Source organism: Nelumbo lutea, chromosome 4, assembly GCF_056320005.1.
Source record: "Nelumbo lutea isolate HS-2025 chromosome 4, American lotus-T2T, whole genome shotgun sequence".
NCBI classification, from domain to species: Eukaryota; Viridiplantae; Streptophyta; class Magnoliopsida; order Proteales; family Nelumbonaceae; genus Nelumbo; species Nelumbo lutea.
Genome location: NC_142687.1, coordinates 94,715,144 through 94,733,459, shown reverse-complemented (window position 1 = coordinate 94,733,459; position 18,316 = coordinate 94,715,144). Strand labels below are relative to the sequence as shown.

The 18,316-nt window shown below is 39.5% G+C and overlaps 1 pseudogene; it reads right to left on the bottom strand.

Moving 5' to 3' along the window:
* Positions 1–12,322: 12,322 nt before the first annotated feature.
* On the bottom strand, positions 12,323–15,242 carry LOC148861943 (pentatricopeptide repeat-containing protein At3g53360, mitochondrial-like; annotated as a pseudogene).
* Between the last annotated feature and the right edge of the window lie 3,074 nt (positions 15,243–18,316).

Sequence of the window (18,316 nt, the reverse complement as noted above, 5' to 3'; positions counted from 1 at the left end):
CGGAACCTGATCTTCATTTTCTTGAGAAAGAAGATGATGAACTATGTGTAAGGGTAATTTTGACATTTTTAAAAGTCTTAAAATCACGTATGAGGTCACGTGATATACATAACATATGATCCATTAATGGTAGGTATTAATTTTTCACATTTTGAAAATCCGGGTACAAGATTGTCACATATAAAAATTTGGGCACTGAATTGACACTCGACCTAAAGTACAAGATACCTATCAGGAATTTTCCCTTTTTTAATTGACATTAATTAAAACGTTTTAATTTTAAAAATTTTTATGGTTTTGATCCTTCCTCTGTGATGGAACTTTTCAAAAATTTCGACAAAGTATTTCATTAAATTTTGTTAGTAATCAGTTGTATTATTTTTTTTAAGATGAATCAATTGTATTTTATATGTTATCATATCATCTTAAAGATATTATGTGCACAAAATAAGCGGCCTAAATCCTTTTTGTTTCGAAATAGATCCTTGTTTTAATTTTCATTGTCATACGAAATGAAATTGAATGACATTCAAATTTCAAATCCAAGGTTGGACAGTCAATATGGGTTCCTTGACAAGGATTTTTCAAGTGGATGGATGATAAATACACTTGTGGAAATTGGCAAATTGCCAAAATACATATTCCTTGTTTGGGTTGAGAAAAATTTTGTCTTTGGTCCTCAGATTGATGAACCTTTCTACCACGCTTCTGATAGAGTATTCCCTCCTATTTCAAACCAAACAAAATAGAGAAAAAAAACTCATGTTTTCTCTTTTTTCAAATCAAACAAATATATAATAAATATTTATTATGCATTGTAGACTAAACCTTGATGATTGTGTCTTCACTTCTCAATTATGTTGATATTCAAAAATTGAAAAGATGGGTTGGGTCAAGGTTTTTAAAACCAAACCAGACAATGAATCAGTTAGGGGTCTGGTTTTCAAGTTGAACAGTCTGACCGTTCGAACTGAATATATGGCTCATTCTGACAAAAAAATAAAAAAAAAACTAAAAATGGTCAAACCGTTGAACGTTTCGAACAGTTTGACTGCCCGGGTCAGCGGTTTGCTGACCAAATCGATGGTTATTGGTGAAATAACGGTTCTAGAGTAAAACAGAACCAGTTACCTAACCGGTTCCTGGTTTTTCCAGTCCGACTGTCCAGTCGAGTACAGTTTTGAAAACCATGGGTGGGGTTGTGTTTAATTAAAGTTGATGTAAATGATGAGATGAGTGGGGTTTCGTTTTTACATAATCACAGTTGTGCATCAGAAAGACATTTCAGTACTGATATGTTTTATTTGGCAAACTGATGGTGGCTCAGTTGGTATGTTCTCTAACTCGTCGGAGTAGAGACCTGGGATCAAATCCCACTGCCACCAGGGTTGGGGAGGGTTAAGGAAAAGGGGATGGGCTAACCCTGTTGTGTAGCCCATGAAGCAAAAAAAAAAAAAAGGTATGTTTTATTTGAGATCATATCAGTGTTCATGCACTTCTTAGCCTGAATTGGGAATATCTCCCATATTTGTCATCGGGAGATGTTTCCAATACACGATTGAGATGTGTTGTGGGGCGTGACCCAGATGGAATTTCTTTTTATTCTTGTGAAGATATTTTATGAAAGAAGTATTGTGAGGATGGTGTAAAGATCAATTTTGTGATGGAGAAATTTCTTACAAGCAGGTTAGACACCTTTGTTTTTGAGTTCAAATCAGCCCCCCATGAGATTTCCCCCACAATGTCCCATAGCACACCTCTGTTGTTTAACGAGAGCATCTTCCGATGATGACATCATCATTTATGGGATTATCATCTGGAGATGTTCCCAATACATGGCGGGGATGTGTTATGGGATGTTGTGGGGGGCTGATTTGGTCTCTTTGTTTTTGTTATCATGGGAGTCATGGGATGAATAGGAACTGCTACGCAGTGTAGTTATCAGGGAAACAGGAGTTCAGATTACTTGCAACAAAAAGACATTCGAACACCTTCCAAACATAATCTAACACCACATATCTCATACATGGCCATGGTGAGTCCCAGCCTCGTGGTGAGATGTGCGGTGACGAATTATAGTGTTAGAAGGTCTTTTGTTGGTAGGTGAGATTGGCAAATAGTGAATCTAGAGATCGGACTTTCCCCTCGAAAGCTTTCCTCACACCATAGTGGTGCATTGGATATATCACATTTGTACAATGTACTATGAGTAACAGTCTTTAGGGGATTGACTTATAGCCATATGTGGCTCCTCACTTATTTTGGAAGGGAGGGCTTAGGGTGTAAATGGATCGAATTCAAACCGAATTAGGCAATATCTGAATTTGAATCCGATTAAAAAATTCAATATCCAAATTTGATTTAATATCTAACGGATATTGAAAATTAATATTTGAATTCTAATCCGATTAAATATTCAAATATTCGATTTGATTCAAATTCGACTAATTAAAAATAAATATTTTATTTATATAAAGTATATAAATATATAAATTATTTATATAATTTAATTATTATATATACATTTTATAAAACATTTAAAAATTTTATATATTATATATATTATATATAAGAATTAAATAATCGGTCAAATTCGGATATTTATCAAATCGAATAAAGTCATATCCAAATTTGAATTCGATTAACTATTCAGTATAAATAGGATATCCGAATTCGACCAATTAAATATTCGAATTATCCAAATTCAGTTTGATTATATCAAATTTCAAATTTAAAAATTGGATTTTCAAATACCAAGTTTTTTCTTTATATGGAAAAACTTTGGTGGTTGGAGGCCAATGCCTTTGCTGTTGAGAAAATTTTTGGGAGCAGAAGAGAGATAGAAGAAATCTTCAAAAAGGGGTTCCCTGACCCAAACTGGGTGAGCATCAGTCCACAACTCTCAACCCTGAAGACCTCTTTGCACTATTTGGTGAGCTACTTGATTAACACTCCTTTTAACAAAACTGAGCCTGACATCTATAGTACCTGCAAGGGCCGGACAGTCGTGCAACCGGAAGAAACAGTCCAGCGAGAAAGAAGATAAATTTGAAGTAAGTGCCTGGAATCAAGAGTTCACATCTCCTCATTGGTTCTGATAATATCATCGGAAGTTGTTCCCAATACTTGGCGGGGATATACTATGGGACATTGTGAGACAGCCCCTTGTGGGGAGGAGATGTGATCTCCTCGATCACTACGTTGGAGAAATTCAAAGGCTTGGCCAGGTTTAAACCTTCAAACACTGCCTGAGCCTTTACCTGTTGAGGAGATGAACCATGGACTGAGAAGCACTTTAAAGTCAAACCATGGGGGCTAACAGCCTAATTTGAATTAGTTGAACGCTTTAGCTGTTCAGTGGGCTGTGGAAGTATTAAATTCATAGGCTCCACTAAAAGATGTGAGCCCCATGCATTTAATAATGGCATAGCAACTTATTATTGGTTCTACAGCCCACTGAACAGCTAAAGTGTTCATCTAAACCTTGCTCCCAACAGCCAAAGTTAACCCTCTTTATATGGGATTTCCTTTCACAAAAACTCTGCATGCTGCATTGACGAAAACCTTTCTCCCATTAATTTAGGAGATATTCTAGATGTGTGGATGGATGCTGAAATTCAGGGTACATACGAAGTATTGTAGTGATGAGGGTTAGAGAACATAAGCCAACGCCTCCCACCTCTCTCTCCCTTTGCAGCTTCTTGAATATTCTATTTCTCCTCCTCCTCCTCTTCCAATATGTTGGGATTTATTCATAAAATTGGTTTGATGTTGCATGATCTGATGCTCTCTACTGGCGAACAGCTTGGATGTTGGGCTGGTGAGGCTGCCTCGGCAAATTGTAAGAAAATAGTATAGAGTGTTTCGGTTGCTCTACCTGGAGGTAGGCGCTTTGATGCTTAAGTTAGCGAAGAATGTTTTGAAGCAACATTTTAAAAAATGACTCGGAAATGGAATCGTTTTGTTCACCGATTTCTGGGTTGACGGTCTGACCGTCCAATTCAAATGGGCGGCCGGTTATGACAAACAAATTAAAAAAAATAATTAAAAATAAAAAATGGTAAAAAATGGTTGAATGGGTCAATGGGTCAATAGTTTGACCACCTGGGTCAATGGGTTGTTGACTTTTTCAATGGTTTTTTATCAAAACCGAGTTTGGGGTAAAACCAAATCGGTTGCCTGGACGATTCTTGGGCCGAACAGTCCGATCATCCGAGTCAATAACAGTTTGAAAACATTGTTTTGAAGAATTAGAATGCAAGAGAGCTTAAGAGTTGTGAGAGCTAAATCGTGTGTATCTTTCTTGAAGAATGGGATGCTTTTATATAGGTGCAGCTTACCGTGGGTTTCATGTAGCACATCCGAGATCATCAGCCCATTTAGTTCGGAGGTGGTTTCACGCCTAAAAACAAATTCTACGTAAAGCGATAATGCTTATCTAATTGCCTTTGAAATGGGCAGGACAGGGTTCAATTCCATCAACATGGTGATATGAGCCCAGAAGAGATGATAACCCGCTCGTAAAGTTGCCAACCACATCGTATAGGCCGCTAACCGGACCACGGTGAAGTCAGCGGAGGTAGGTCACCTCTTATGCCGACCTGATACTCTTTGGGGCGTCCACAGGTTACCCAGCCGAGATGGGGTCAAGGAGACCGAAATGGGTGCGACATGTCCAAAGTGCTAAAATCAACCCTCATCATGGTCCTATAGCATTTTTCCACCACATGAGAGGAAGATATTCATATTTGTATGTTTTCATTGAGATGGGAGATTTTAGCGATCCAAGTTGCAAGGGGTGTGAGGAGGAAATCCGATTTAATAAAATATAACGTGGCAATTTCTCGCACCCCTTCGTATTTATCTTCTGTATTTTAGCAATCATTGAGATGGGAGATTTTTTATTTTTAATTTATCTTCTGTATTTTCTATTTTGCTTACCACAAAAAAAAAAAAAAAAAACTTCTGTATAAATTTGCTTCTTCATCTTTGACAGAGTTACCTTATTTCTGCAGTCTCCCTTTGCCGCCCAAACCCACACACTGCACTCTCATCTTATGGGCTCCCTTCCTGTTCCTGATGCGTTGCGGTGGTGGTGGCAAGTGAGCAACCGCAGAGATGAATACGCCCGAGCAGTGCTCACACTTTCCTTGGTAGTCCTTTCCATCTCCTGGTACGCATGGTTAACCAGGAAATCAAGTAAAGCAGACCTCCCGTTGCCGCCCGGCCCACGAGGCCTGCCCCTGGTCGGGAACCTCCTTTCCCTTCACCCGGAACTCCACGTCTATTTCGCCGAGCTGGCTCGGACGTATGGCCCCATCACGAAATTGCAGCTAGGTAAGAAGGTGGGCATTGTGATTACCTCACCGTCGTTGGCTAAGGAAGTGCTCAAGGACCACGACCACGTATATGCCCGAGTTGACGTGGACAAGTGTGGATTTGTCGGGCTGATGAGTTAGGCTCTAATAGGAATAACCCGATCTTAATGTACTTCGAAGTGAACAGACATTGTAGGGTATGTGCCCATCCTACCTGTGCACAAGCTACTATTTTATTTGCCCATGCTGAAGAGGCGACTGGGTCTCATGTAGTGCCGAGATCTTTTATCAGCTTGGCATCTTAGCCCTAGGGCTCTGGGAGCGACTCGTGGTCCACTCTCCTTATCCTTATTTAGCAGACGTGTGACCTGACCTTTCCTCCTAAGCGGGTGGTCATTCTATAGTAACTTCTCATATGGTTGCTTTTACGTCATCCCGTGGGATTATCTTCTTGGGTGAGTGTTTGCAAGACCACAATGTACATGTTCTGTCCCCCTTGCGAGGGCATAATGTTGTTGTCGGTGTGAGTTGGTAGTTCAGGGCCATGACTGCACTCCATCAGCCTCGTTAGTGACGCCGGTCATCCACTCCTACAAGAAGCCACTGGGAGTTCGACCTATGGGGGTAGCACTACTAACTTTAGGTCACTAGCTCGCACGGAAGCCTTGGAAGGCTCGACCTGCAAGGGCGTCCATGCAATCCGTTGGCCGCCAACTCCCGTGGAAGCCACGAAGAGATCATCTTGTAGAGGCGACCTCGTGAAACAGGGCTAATGAGGCCTCATCCTAGTTGACTGTTGTTGATGATGAGTTGAGGATGTTTTGTTGTTGTCTACATCGGGCTTCTCCCATGCTCAGATCTGAAAATTCATGCTTCATCTCATAGAACTGCTACGCTTCAATCCGGATGGGAACCACTGATAGCTCTACCGCGGGGAGAGGGGCGTTTACATACAGTAGCGGTGTATTTATCTAGGGCACTGGGGATGTTGAGTTTGGCTTGAACTTGTTTGCTTGTCAAAGGGGAGTTCTCCAGGTTCATCATAGATGTTTTTGCCCCCTAGTAATTGGTATTCGTTCTCGGTGTTGATGCTACTCAAAAGTACCTTTGAGTTCATAAAAATTGGAAATTAGAAAGTGAGAACTTTAGTTTTTAAAATGTGAGATCTTAGCTTTCTGGAAGAAGAGGACTTAGCCTTTTAGAAGGTGAGAACTTGGCTTCTTGTAGCGTTTTCCACAAACGGTGCCAATTGATGGCACGCGATCTGACTACTCCTAGCTAGAGGGCGATCCGAACACCAGGTGGACAGTGATCTAGATGGATCCGCAAAACAATCTATCAGAAAACCCAGGGTAGCTAACCTGGCGATGTCACTCCGATGCTTAAGTTAGTAAGTATGCTGTAAATGAAAGCTGAATTCTTGAGAGCTTGAGTGCTAGAGAGTAGAGTAATCACGCGCACCTCTCTTTTTTTTCTCCCCCCTAGGTCTTTTGGGTTTGTGCCTTTATATAGGCATTGTTCAGTGTGGGCGTCACACACTGCATCCGAGATTTTTGAGAGATCGTGCCTAACCGGTTTGAAATCCTTAAAGGTAAACATCATGCACGTTGACCACCCTCCAAAACATTTGGTACGTGAGCCAACTTCCAAGAATTGTGGGAGTGTCGGGATATGCATGCCAAATTTGTCGGCGAGCACGTCTCGCATGTCGCCACCTGGACCTCTGTCAGGCCGACACGCCCTCGAGGGAGGTCGCTCCTTGCGTCGAGGTCACTTCGGCCAGTGACGAGGTGCTGCAAGTCGGCCCTGTACGAGGTGCTTCTAGCTGATTTGAGTTGTGGTCGAGATCACCAGGTTGGTGGTGAAGGCAGGTCGCGAGGTCTGGGTGAAGAGAAACCACAATCTAGGAATCCAAGTCATTGCTTAGGTGGTGTCTGTGTCAATTAGCTGTTCCAAGATGCCATGTGTCATGATGTCATTGGAGGGCCAAATCCATCATCATCAGTCACCAAAGTTGAATTGTTTAGGCTGTGTTTGGTTGTAATGCAAATAAATTTACACTGACGCAAAATCATGGCAGTGCAAATGATTTGAGTGTAAATTCTGACTTATTTTTGTTTCAAATTTTAGCTTATTTTGTTTGATTGCAAAACAAATGAAGTAAATTAAGACATGAAGCAGAATGAAGTAAAATCCAAAACAAAATTAAACAAGAATTTGCATTTTTTATATTTGTACTCACATGCATTTATACTAAAGGGTACACATTCAATGTTTCTCACTGCTCTAGTTAATTTTCAAAATTTGTTTTCAAGCATGGAGGTGAGGTGATATCATTGGATACTCTTCTTGTTCAAACAACTAAGGGGTGTTTGGTATATGTAAGCACCTAATTTTTGTTTGGTCCCCTTTCTAACCCACTTCTCATACTCCAAATGCCCAATCAGACCTCACCAATTTCTTTAGAACATGCCAAAACCCTAGGAAACCAAATGTTAAGTCAAATACCATAAAATCCATCGTTAAATCCATAAGATTCCCTTTTGATGGTCCCAATTATGCCACGTTACCATACCCGTTACCCAATCAGATCCCATCACATGAAACCAAACCTTCAAACAACCAGTCCCACCAAATTTCAGCCATAAATTCTTTAATCTCATCATTTATCCATTAAATATTTCATTCTGACATATCTCACACTACGGTAATTCTCGAACAAAAAACTTATGATTCACACATCTTTGACATGACCAAACCCTCTCCACAACCTTGTAATTCAAATCCATGCCACTCTACCAATCATAAACCAAAAATTCCCTCATTTACCCATCCATCAAGCCAAGACTCCATTTTTAATCCCCTCATTAACTGAAAGACCCATGACGTAAATTCCCAAAATTCCAAGACCATTAAAACTATCAGACACTCCCGTTAGACCCCAAATACCTTAAGATATCCCCGCCCAAATATCAGATCCAGAAATCCCCATTTTACCCTTTGTACACAAAGATTCCAAATCGACCACCCTCGTTGCTCATCACACTCAAAATCTTAGATTTCGATCATGACACCTCTCACGAAACATTCAAACCTTCCCAAAATCTTCAACAACCACATGATTGACCACCCACCAAATTTCAGACCTCAAGATGTCCATTTGCCCTTTATCCAAAAAGATTCTAAATTGACGATCCTCATTAGCCACCACTCTCCTAATCTGAGATCTTCATCGAGATACTCCATCCAAGACCCTGAGACCTCCACTAACTTCCCGATCAACCATCCACCCAAAATCAGACCTCAAAATACCCATTTTGCCCTTCATCCAAAAAGATTACAAATAAACCATCCTCATCGCCCGATATGCCCCAAATTCAAGATCCATCATCACACATCATCTAACACCTCCAAACCCCATCAAAACCTCCTGGTCGATGATCCATCACATTTCAGATCCAAAAATGACCATTTTACCCTTGACTTAAAAAGATTTCAATTGAACCATCCCCATCACCCGATATGCCCCAAATTCAAGATCCATCATCACACATCATCTAACACCTCCAAACCCAATCAAAACCTCCCGATCGATGATCCATCTCATTTCAGATCCTAAAATGACCATTTTACCCGTGGATTAAAAAGATTCCAAATGAACCATCCTCATCGCCTGATACGCCCCAAATTCAAGATCCATCATCACACATCATTTGACACCTCCAAACCCCATCAAAACCTCTTGATCAACCATCCACCCAACATTGGACCTCAAAATACACATTTTGCCCTTCATCCAAAAAGATTCCAAATGAACCATCCTCATCGCTAATATGCCCCAAATTTAACATCTATTATCACACATCAGCTGAAACCTCCAAATCCCATCAAAACCTCTCAGTCGATGATCCATCACATTCCAGACCCTAAAATGACCATTTTACCCATGGCTAAAAAAGATTCTAAATAAACCATCATCATCGCTCGATATGCCCCAAATTCAAGATCCATCATCACACATCATCTAATACCTCCAAACCCCATCAAAACCTCCCGATCGATGATCCATCACATTTCAGATCCTAAAATGAACATTTTACCCTTAGCTTAAAAAGATTCCAAATGGACCATCCTCATCACCAGGTATGCCCCAAATTCAAGATCCATCATCACACATCATCTAACACCTCCAAACCCCATCAAAACATCTTGATCATCAATCCATTGAATCTCAAGCCTTAAAATTACCATTTTACCCCTCATCTATAAAGATTCCAAATTGAGGGCACTCATTGGCCACTACTCTCCCATTTCTAGATCTGCATTGCGGTACACCCTCTGATAAACCTAGATCGTGTCATCACCTTCTTAGACACCTGGATAAACCCTCCTCCATTCTTAGACCAAATTACCATTTTACCCTTTCATAAAGAAAAATCCCGATTCAACGACCCCCACTGCTCGACGCACTCCAAATCACAATTTCTCACTTTGACACACTCCCTGAGGCCATCAAACCCCATCATTCCCCTTTTCGGACACCTTAGAACCCCCTTAGAAAATTTTGTTACAAAATTCCCCATTTTACCCCTTCATCTATGAAGATTCCAATTTGGGCGATCTCGTTGTTCGAGATGAACCCTAACATCTTATGTTTTAACCTCAGCCCTTGAATCCTACACATCACACCTAACTAAGATGTTAGGTCTTCAGACTTCAATATATGATAGAGTTATGGTCAAGGTTCAAAATATCGATACGTTTGATATGCTGGTAGGGGTGTATCAGGCAAATTGATACTATTTTTTTATGCTTTTTTTTTTACAACCAGTTCAGGGGGGCCAATTTAGGGCTCCTCCATCCCTTGAACCATTAGACCCCCCAATACACTCACTATAGGGGCATATCGGAGGGGTCCCAGAACGATACATATCGACCAATATAGGCCGATACATGTCGATACTTGAACCTTATGGTAAGCTTGGAATGAAGGAGCCGTTTGATAAAAGCTGAAGTAGTTGAAAGGCTTTTATTGCTTTGCCTTTCAATGAATATAAATTGTTTTAGGCTATTTGATGGATGAAGCTGAAAGTGGGTATATCACTATACCTTTAAATATTTTATTATTTAATTATTTTATCCACTAATTAAAAGGGAAAGCAATAAGTCTTTTAATTCAGCCTTCAGCTGTTATCACTGCTCCCGCCTATAACTATTTTGTTCAATCTTTGTTTGGGATCGCGTAGCCTTAGGACCTCTATGATGTAAAGATAGACACAAATGGATTGGACCCACACTAGTTTCATGTGTTAAATTATTATTATTATTATTATTATTATTATTATTATTATTATTAACGCTAATTACTTTCATATACTTTGTACATCTGGGAAACTATTTGTTTATACCTTAGAACTTTCAAAAACAACTTGTACATTCCTTATTTACCTTTTAAACCTTAACTCCAACCGATAAAATTTAAATGACTGAATTGTTCTTAACTGTTGATTAAAATTTCAAAATATGTCATTCTCTCCTCTCTTTTTCTTCTTTCCAAAACATGTTGCCGATACAAATTTCATGTATTGGATTATTATAAAGTATAATAAGAAAAAATACAAGGGATTTAAAGTCTCTTTGAATCTACTCAATAACGTAAGCAACCTCTGGTTAATGGTCAAGGTAATTCAGTGAAGATGAGAGTCAGTGTGTTTCTTTTATTTCTCAAAGTACTGATGTCTCTCTCTCTCTCTATATATATATATATTTATTTATTTTAGTGATTTTGAAGAATTGATGTAGATTTGTTCACTCTAGGCTCCGTGCTTGATTAGTTGTGAAGAATGCTTCTCTAAGAAGGGCTGTTTTGTAGTGGCTTGACAATGCCCTTCCCAATTAATTAATGAGACGTAACAACCAATGACACGTGATTGACGGTAAGGAGGTAGTTAAATTGAATGATCCAATGTGATTGACAAAGTAGACTTGTTCATGGGCTAGGTAGCCCGATGGCCTAGCCTGCATCGTGGTTGGGCTTGGACAAGTAGTTAGGCCTATGGGCCTGACCTTGGGCCCAAAACACCAAGCCCGATTGTCATTCGGGCTAGGCTTGGGATTTGTCAAAACAGCCCAGCTTGACTGATTTATATAATATATATTAGTAATTTAATATATACATTTTTTATTTTTTTCTTTATAATTTCTCTCTCTCTTGTTCAGCCACTTCAGTGATAGTAGTGGCATGAGCTTTAGACTTCGGGCTTAGGCCCAGGCCTGACTAATTTATATAATATAAAATATATAATATTTATTATAATATATATTAGTAATTTAATATATACATTTTTTATTTTTATTTTTATAATTTCTCTCTCTTGCTCAACCACTTCTGCGATAGTAGTGGCATGAGCTTTAGACTTCGGGCTCGGGCCCAAGCCCGGGCTTTAGACTTTTTATAAGGGTCGGGCTTGGGCCCAAGTTATAGGCCTGATGGTCGGGCTGGGATCGGGCTCAGGCCTTGAAAAAATCTATTAATGAAGAGTGAAAGCCCTACCCGAGCCCGACCCATGAACACGTCTATGACAAAGTAAGTTAATTTCCCTGGCCACTCCTACAAAAATCAGCTCAATCTGTCCCCTAGGCTCCGTTTGGTTGGAGTACGAATGCAAATTTGTAGAGTGCAAAACAAAAATGTTTGGTTCATATGAGTGCAAAGTGGTTCAAGATTTACACACCCACTTTGCACTCAGTTCATTTGTTTGGAAAGATGCAAATAAGAATACAATTTTTGTGCATGTTTGGCATTTCCATCAATGCAAATACAATTGTTTTTTTCTACCAAATGGTGTTCCAGATATTCCCACCATTAAACAAATATAAAAAATAACAAGCTGCCCGGGCATACAATGGTCATGCAACGGGCATACAACGGGCATCTTGGTAAAAAATAACAACATAAAAACAACTAGCTACTCCCACCATCAATGCAAATATAACGGTCTCTTCTACCATGTTGTGATAATGGCACTCCGGGAAACAGTATCTCGTTCAGTCATGGAAGAGAATACCTGAGAAACATCATAGATATCACTCTTGATTGGATTCATCCCATGCATGCTGATCAAAGCACTTCCAACAAAGGAATGCAACTCGAATCCTGCTTTTATGATGTAACCATGGATCTGCTTCCCTTGGTTCAGTGTTGGAAGTCTTGTGCAAGCCTGAAGAACAACTACGAAGGTGAATTGACTTGGTTTTACAGACTTTGAAGAGCAGATCATATCCAGCAGAACTCATTTGGAACATCCATCTCTTTAAACACCATGATTTGCTTCTTCAAAAACTCCACATTTAGCATACAACTCAATAAGAGCATTCCCAGTGCCAAAATTAGAGTCGGAATCAACAAGTGTTTTAACAATATGAGAATGGAGAGCTCTGCCTTCTTCCAACTTATGCAGATTAGCACAGGCTCTGAGAACAAAACTTATTGTGGAATGACCTGGCATCAGTCCTAGCTCCTTCGTCTTACAGAACAGTTCTAGAGCTTTTCCATCTTCTGAATCAAAGGTTAGACCTGCAATCATGGCATTGAAACATATCTCATTCTTATGCCTGACCTCAAGAAAACATTTGTAAGCATGACAAACCATCCCTGTACCAACATACATATTGATGAGGGCATTCCAGATAAAAGAATCCAATGCAAAGCCAGACTTGATAAAACTGCAATGCACTTGCGAACCAACTGCCGTAACCTCTATATTTGAACACAGACTAAATGCATTAGCAAAGATAAAAGGGTCAAACTTATGACCTTCCGAGACAAATTGGCGAAACAAATGCACGCCTTGTTCAGCAACCCCACTCTGATTGAAACCGGCCAGCAAAGAACTCCAGACCACATTGTCCTTCTCTTCTAGTTCCTGGAACACTTTATAGGCATCCTCCAAGAATCCAACTTGGAATAGGTGCCGACAAGGGCTCCACCAACAAAATTATAGTTATCCAAGCGTACCTTTAGGCCTGTAAACGGTATTCGAAAATCCAAATTTGAATTTGAGATTCGGCATAAACGAATCAAATTTGGATATTCGATCGAATTCGAATACTATTTTTTTACCGATTAAATTATCGGATCGAATTCGGATATGCATTGATCCGATCCAATAAATATTTGAACCGATTATATATATATATATATATAATATAAAGATTATATATATATTAATGTATTATATAATATACATTATATTATTATATAATATAAAGATTAAAAAAATAAAATAAAAAATAACGAATAATGACTAATGAGTTCAAAAATCTCATCGAACTCTTTCATTTTATTCGAACCTGAACCTGCTTACCCCCTCTCTCTCATCTTCTCAAAACCCTAAAAGTGTAAAACCCTAACCCTCCGACCTCCGTCACTCCCTTTGCCGTCGTTGGACGCCGGCCAAGCAACCACGGCTGGTCCGTCACCGGTCATCGCCGTTCATCGCCATCGTCGCTCATCTCGTCACCTCTCTCTCTCTCTCTAAGTCTCTATCTCAGTGATAGTGAGATGTTGAATCGCCGTCGGGAAGTCAGGAACCCATCACTATTCACCTTCTTTTCTTAGTCTCAGTGACAATGAGACTGAGAATCATCATCTTCTTTTCTCAGTCATCGCCCTACAACCCGCGATTGCTGTCGGGACCCATCATCTTCTTTTCCCAGTCTTAGTGTGAATCGCCAGCATCACCTTCTTGTGCTGCAACCCATGACTGTCGCCAGGAACCCATGCCTACCGCCATCCCCTGCCTCTTTTCCCAAGCTAATTTGATTACAATATTAGAAGATGGTTGCTATGCTAAAAATTTCAGAATTTTAGTCGAATTCGAATCGAATCGGATATTCGATTTGATAATCAAAATCGAATTCGAACTCAAAGATTTGATATCCGTCAGATATCGAATCGAATTCGAATATTAGTATTCATAATCGGTTTCGAATTCGAATCTAGCCTGATTCGATTTGAATTCGATCCGTTTACAGGCCTACCTACCTTAATAGTATGGCCATGAAAAGACTTAACCAGGTGGAAATTCCACAAGTCTGTGCAAGATTTAATAAGAATAGCATAAGTAAAACATGTCGGTGATACATTAGAATGCATCATCTGATGAAAAGTTAATGGCTTCCTTAGCCTCTGATACCTGAACACAACTATCAAGCAATGTATTCCACAAGGCCTCGGATCTTTCATTCAGCGGGATTCCATTGAAGAGCTTACGGGCATCATCCATTTCCCAAGATTTTACATACATATTGAAAATAGAGCTATTACAAAAGAAGTACAGTTCAAAGCTAGATTTCAGTGTTTGACCATGATGAACTTTTCCCATCAGCAAATTGCCTGTAACTCCACATGCTTTGAGTGCCACTGAGAACCCAAACTCGTTGGGCCACAACAACCCTGAACGACACATAAGAGAACAACTGCAGACCAAGGTCGTTGTAACCGTATTGTACATAGGCTGAGATCATGCTTGTCCAAGAAATCAAATTTGGTTCTGGCATCTCGTCAAACAGTAGACGAGCATTCATCAGCTCCTCACAAGCAGCATACAAACAGAGAATATTGTTCTGTACAAAGATATCTCGATATAGCCCGCTTTTGATGAGGATTGAATGAAGTGACTTTCCATTGTTAACATCTCTCAGATCACTGAAACGCTGCAAAAGTGAACCACACTCTTGTAAGGAAAACTGATGTCTATGGTTCTCAATGTCGGAGAAGCTGTTGATGGCGCGAACTGTTCTCTGAATCCCAGAAATGAAATTGTTAAAATGAATGAAAAGATTTGTACAATTCAGTTTTGCAGAGAGGATTTCTCTCTGAAATGGGAAGGAAAGCCAGAAACGATTCCCAAAGATCACGTTCGAAAAGATTCATCTGCAGGTTCCTGAGTAACACGCAGTTTCTAGTATTCGATAAAAAACTGGTATTTGAATTTTCAGGGAAATAAACGAAGTAGGGGTGCAACTTCTGAGAAATCGTCCATGCCGTATATGGTTCAAACAGTGCACAATCAATTGTGAGAAGGTTTCCAATCCCCTACTGAAATTGCATTTGTCCAGTTCAGCAGAGAATCGCTTCTACCGGAGAAAACGACCTGAGAACGTGTTAATATGCCCTAGATGGAATCACCCGCGTTGCAAATGTTTGGTTGATACGAATCACTCCCATTTTTCCTCCTCAGCAAATGGTTCAAGCCTGTGAAGAAGAAGAGATTCGCGAAGCTTTAAAGTCGCCCTTTTAGAGTCGCTCGCCTCTCCTCTCTCTCTCTCTTTTTTCGAGGGTCTTGGAGAAATTCAAAACCTATTTATTTCGACCGATCATAGGAGCAAATTTTTCTTTGCCTTTTAGGTACAAATCTTACAAAATATACAAATTTGCATCGATGCATTTTTGAAACCTACCAAACGAATACAAATCTGAATCGAAGTGCAAATTTGCAACGGTTCAGATTTACACTCCAACCAAACGCAGCCCTAAGTACTATGGGCTGGTTCGCATCAACCTACAAGATTATTCCATGCATCTTATTGCACATCAAAGGCACTAGGTGATGAGGAGGATACCCTGAATCAGATAGCATCCAATGTTTAAGTAGGGGTGTTCAAATTCGGTTGATAAACCGAAAACCAAATCAAATCGAATAAGCTAATTCGGTTCGATTAATTTATTTGTCGGTTTGGTTCGATTTTTATTATTTTAAAAAATTGATTTTCGATTTCGGTTTGGTTTGATTGAGAATTTCACCTAAACCAAACCGAAAATCGAACTAGTGTTGTTATTTAGTCAATAATGTTTTATTTAATACTCTATGTTAATTAATTATTATATTTTTCAATAAACAATTAATAATAGTTAATTAAAACCTATACTCATTATTAATTATTTATTAGTCATTAATTGTTCATTAATCATTAACTAATTTTGAAAATGACCAATTGACCAATTCCACGTTGGCATAGGGCTTTGGGACCATTTTAACTTATAATTAATAATTACTAATTAATTAAAATCATTGGACTTTGGGTTTTAGGGCCATTTTAACTTTTCATTAATAACACTTGTTAAATGCTTGTCATTTATGTGAAATCATGGTCCAGCCGAACTGAAAACCAAACCAAATGGAACCAAATTCAATTAGGGTTGGTTTAGTTCTAAAATATAATTCGGTTCAATTGGTTAGAGGAAATGATAAAACCAAATAATTGGTTAAGTCCTCAATTTGTACTGAACCGACCAATTGCACACCACCATGTTTAACCTTAACAACAATGAACTCACTTACCAATCTTAGTGGTAGTAAGGGACAAATCCCTGTTTCCCGATGCCATGCCATTTCTAGTTGTCTAGCATCAGGTCACTACTCTAGCACAATTCTTTATCAATCGACCCTTCAAAGTTCCCTTGGACCCTAGGGCAAAACTGCAACAGGGGGCGTAGATGAAAGGGTCAATTGGCTCCTATATCATGGCTAAGAGCCCCATCGTAGAGTGAAGGTGACCCATTGAGGGAATGGATCAATGTAGGGGTCCTACCTTAACAACGCATGCTAACAACACCGAAAAGCAATTCATGGCTATGGAGGAGGTGTAGACAATGATTGGACAAATAAAGAACACACAGGATGTCGACCTTGATGTTCCACTACCACCTTACCCATGGGAAATCTACAATAAACCCCACCCGTACAAATATAAGGCACCCTAGTTCCCCAAGTTCACTAGAGAGGGAGGGAATTCGTGCAAGCATGGTTTTTTAAATCGACACAGAGACCGAACCGTGCAAGCATGGTTTTTACCCATGGCTCGTTTTAACAAAAAAAATAGATAAATTAAAAAAATAAAAAATGGTTAAAACTGTTTGAACGGTTAATCATTCGGTTCAGTGGTTTGTTGATCAAAATTATTTTTTTTTTAAATCCGGTTTTGGGGGGAAATGGAACCGGTCACCTTCCTGGTTTTTCTTATCCAACCGTCCAGTCCAGTCCGGTTTTGAAAACCAAGCGTGCAAGGATATCGGACACTTTATGAATTTGAGGACCTGTCTACATGCAAGCAAGTCCTTCGATGCTCATACATACACTTGGTATTGCAACCTCAAGCTTGGGTCTATTAAGACGTGGAATGAAATGGTGTCTCTTTTCCTTGGCAAATTCTATGAGTTAAAAGAAGAACTCACTATCACTGATCTAGGATGCATGGAATAGGGTAAAGATGAAGAGGTCGATGACCTCATATGGCATTTTCACACCAAGAGCTTGGATTTGAAGCGTGTTGGGCGAAGATGAACATGTCTTGGTACAACTGTGCCTAAATGATATCATTACTAATTTTGGATACATTTGGAAAACTTGTAACCAACTTCACTGATTTGCATTCCTTCGCCTAATGAACAATCTTGTTAATCGCCAAGTTAAAAGAAAAGGGCAAGTAAGCATAGGATCAACAAGTTGCTATTGCAGAACAACCACTGGCGAAAAAGGCCACTGAATGCATTAATCAAAGAGTCCTTGACCCCCCTAGGGGCATTCTTTTTTTGGATTTTGAGAGGGGGGAAAGTTGATCAATGCGATTTTGGTTCTCATTGACCAAGAACCCCATGTTCTTTTTTCATATTTATGTGGGGACCAGGGAAAGTTTATTTTCTTGGGTACCACTTACTTGGATAAGTGATATCCATCTCTTGGGTGGGTAAATAACTTTCATACCTAGGGGGAAAATTGTCAATACTTGAATGGGACAGAAATGCCCCTTTTAAGTTTCTATCTAAGTATCTATAGTCTATAGTATTAGTTAGTCTTATGGATTTGAAGTTGAATACTTGAATTATTCTTATTCTCTGATTTTTCCATTTCTCTATAGGTTTGATGACTATAATTGCCTTGCTACAAATCTGCAATGGCCAACACCCAACAATTCCATAGGTGCTAATCTTGGAA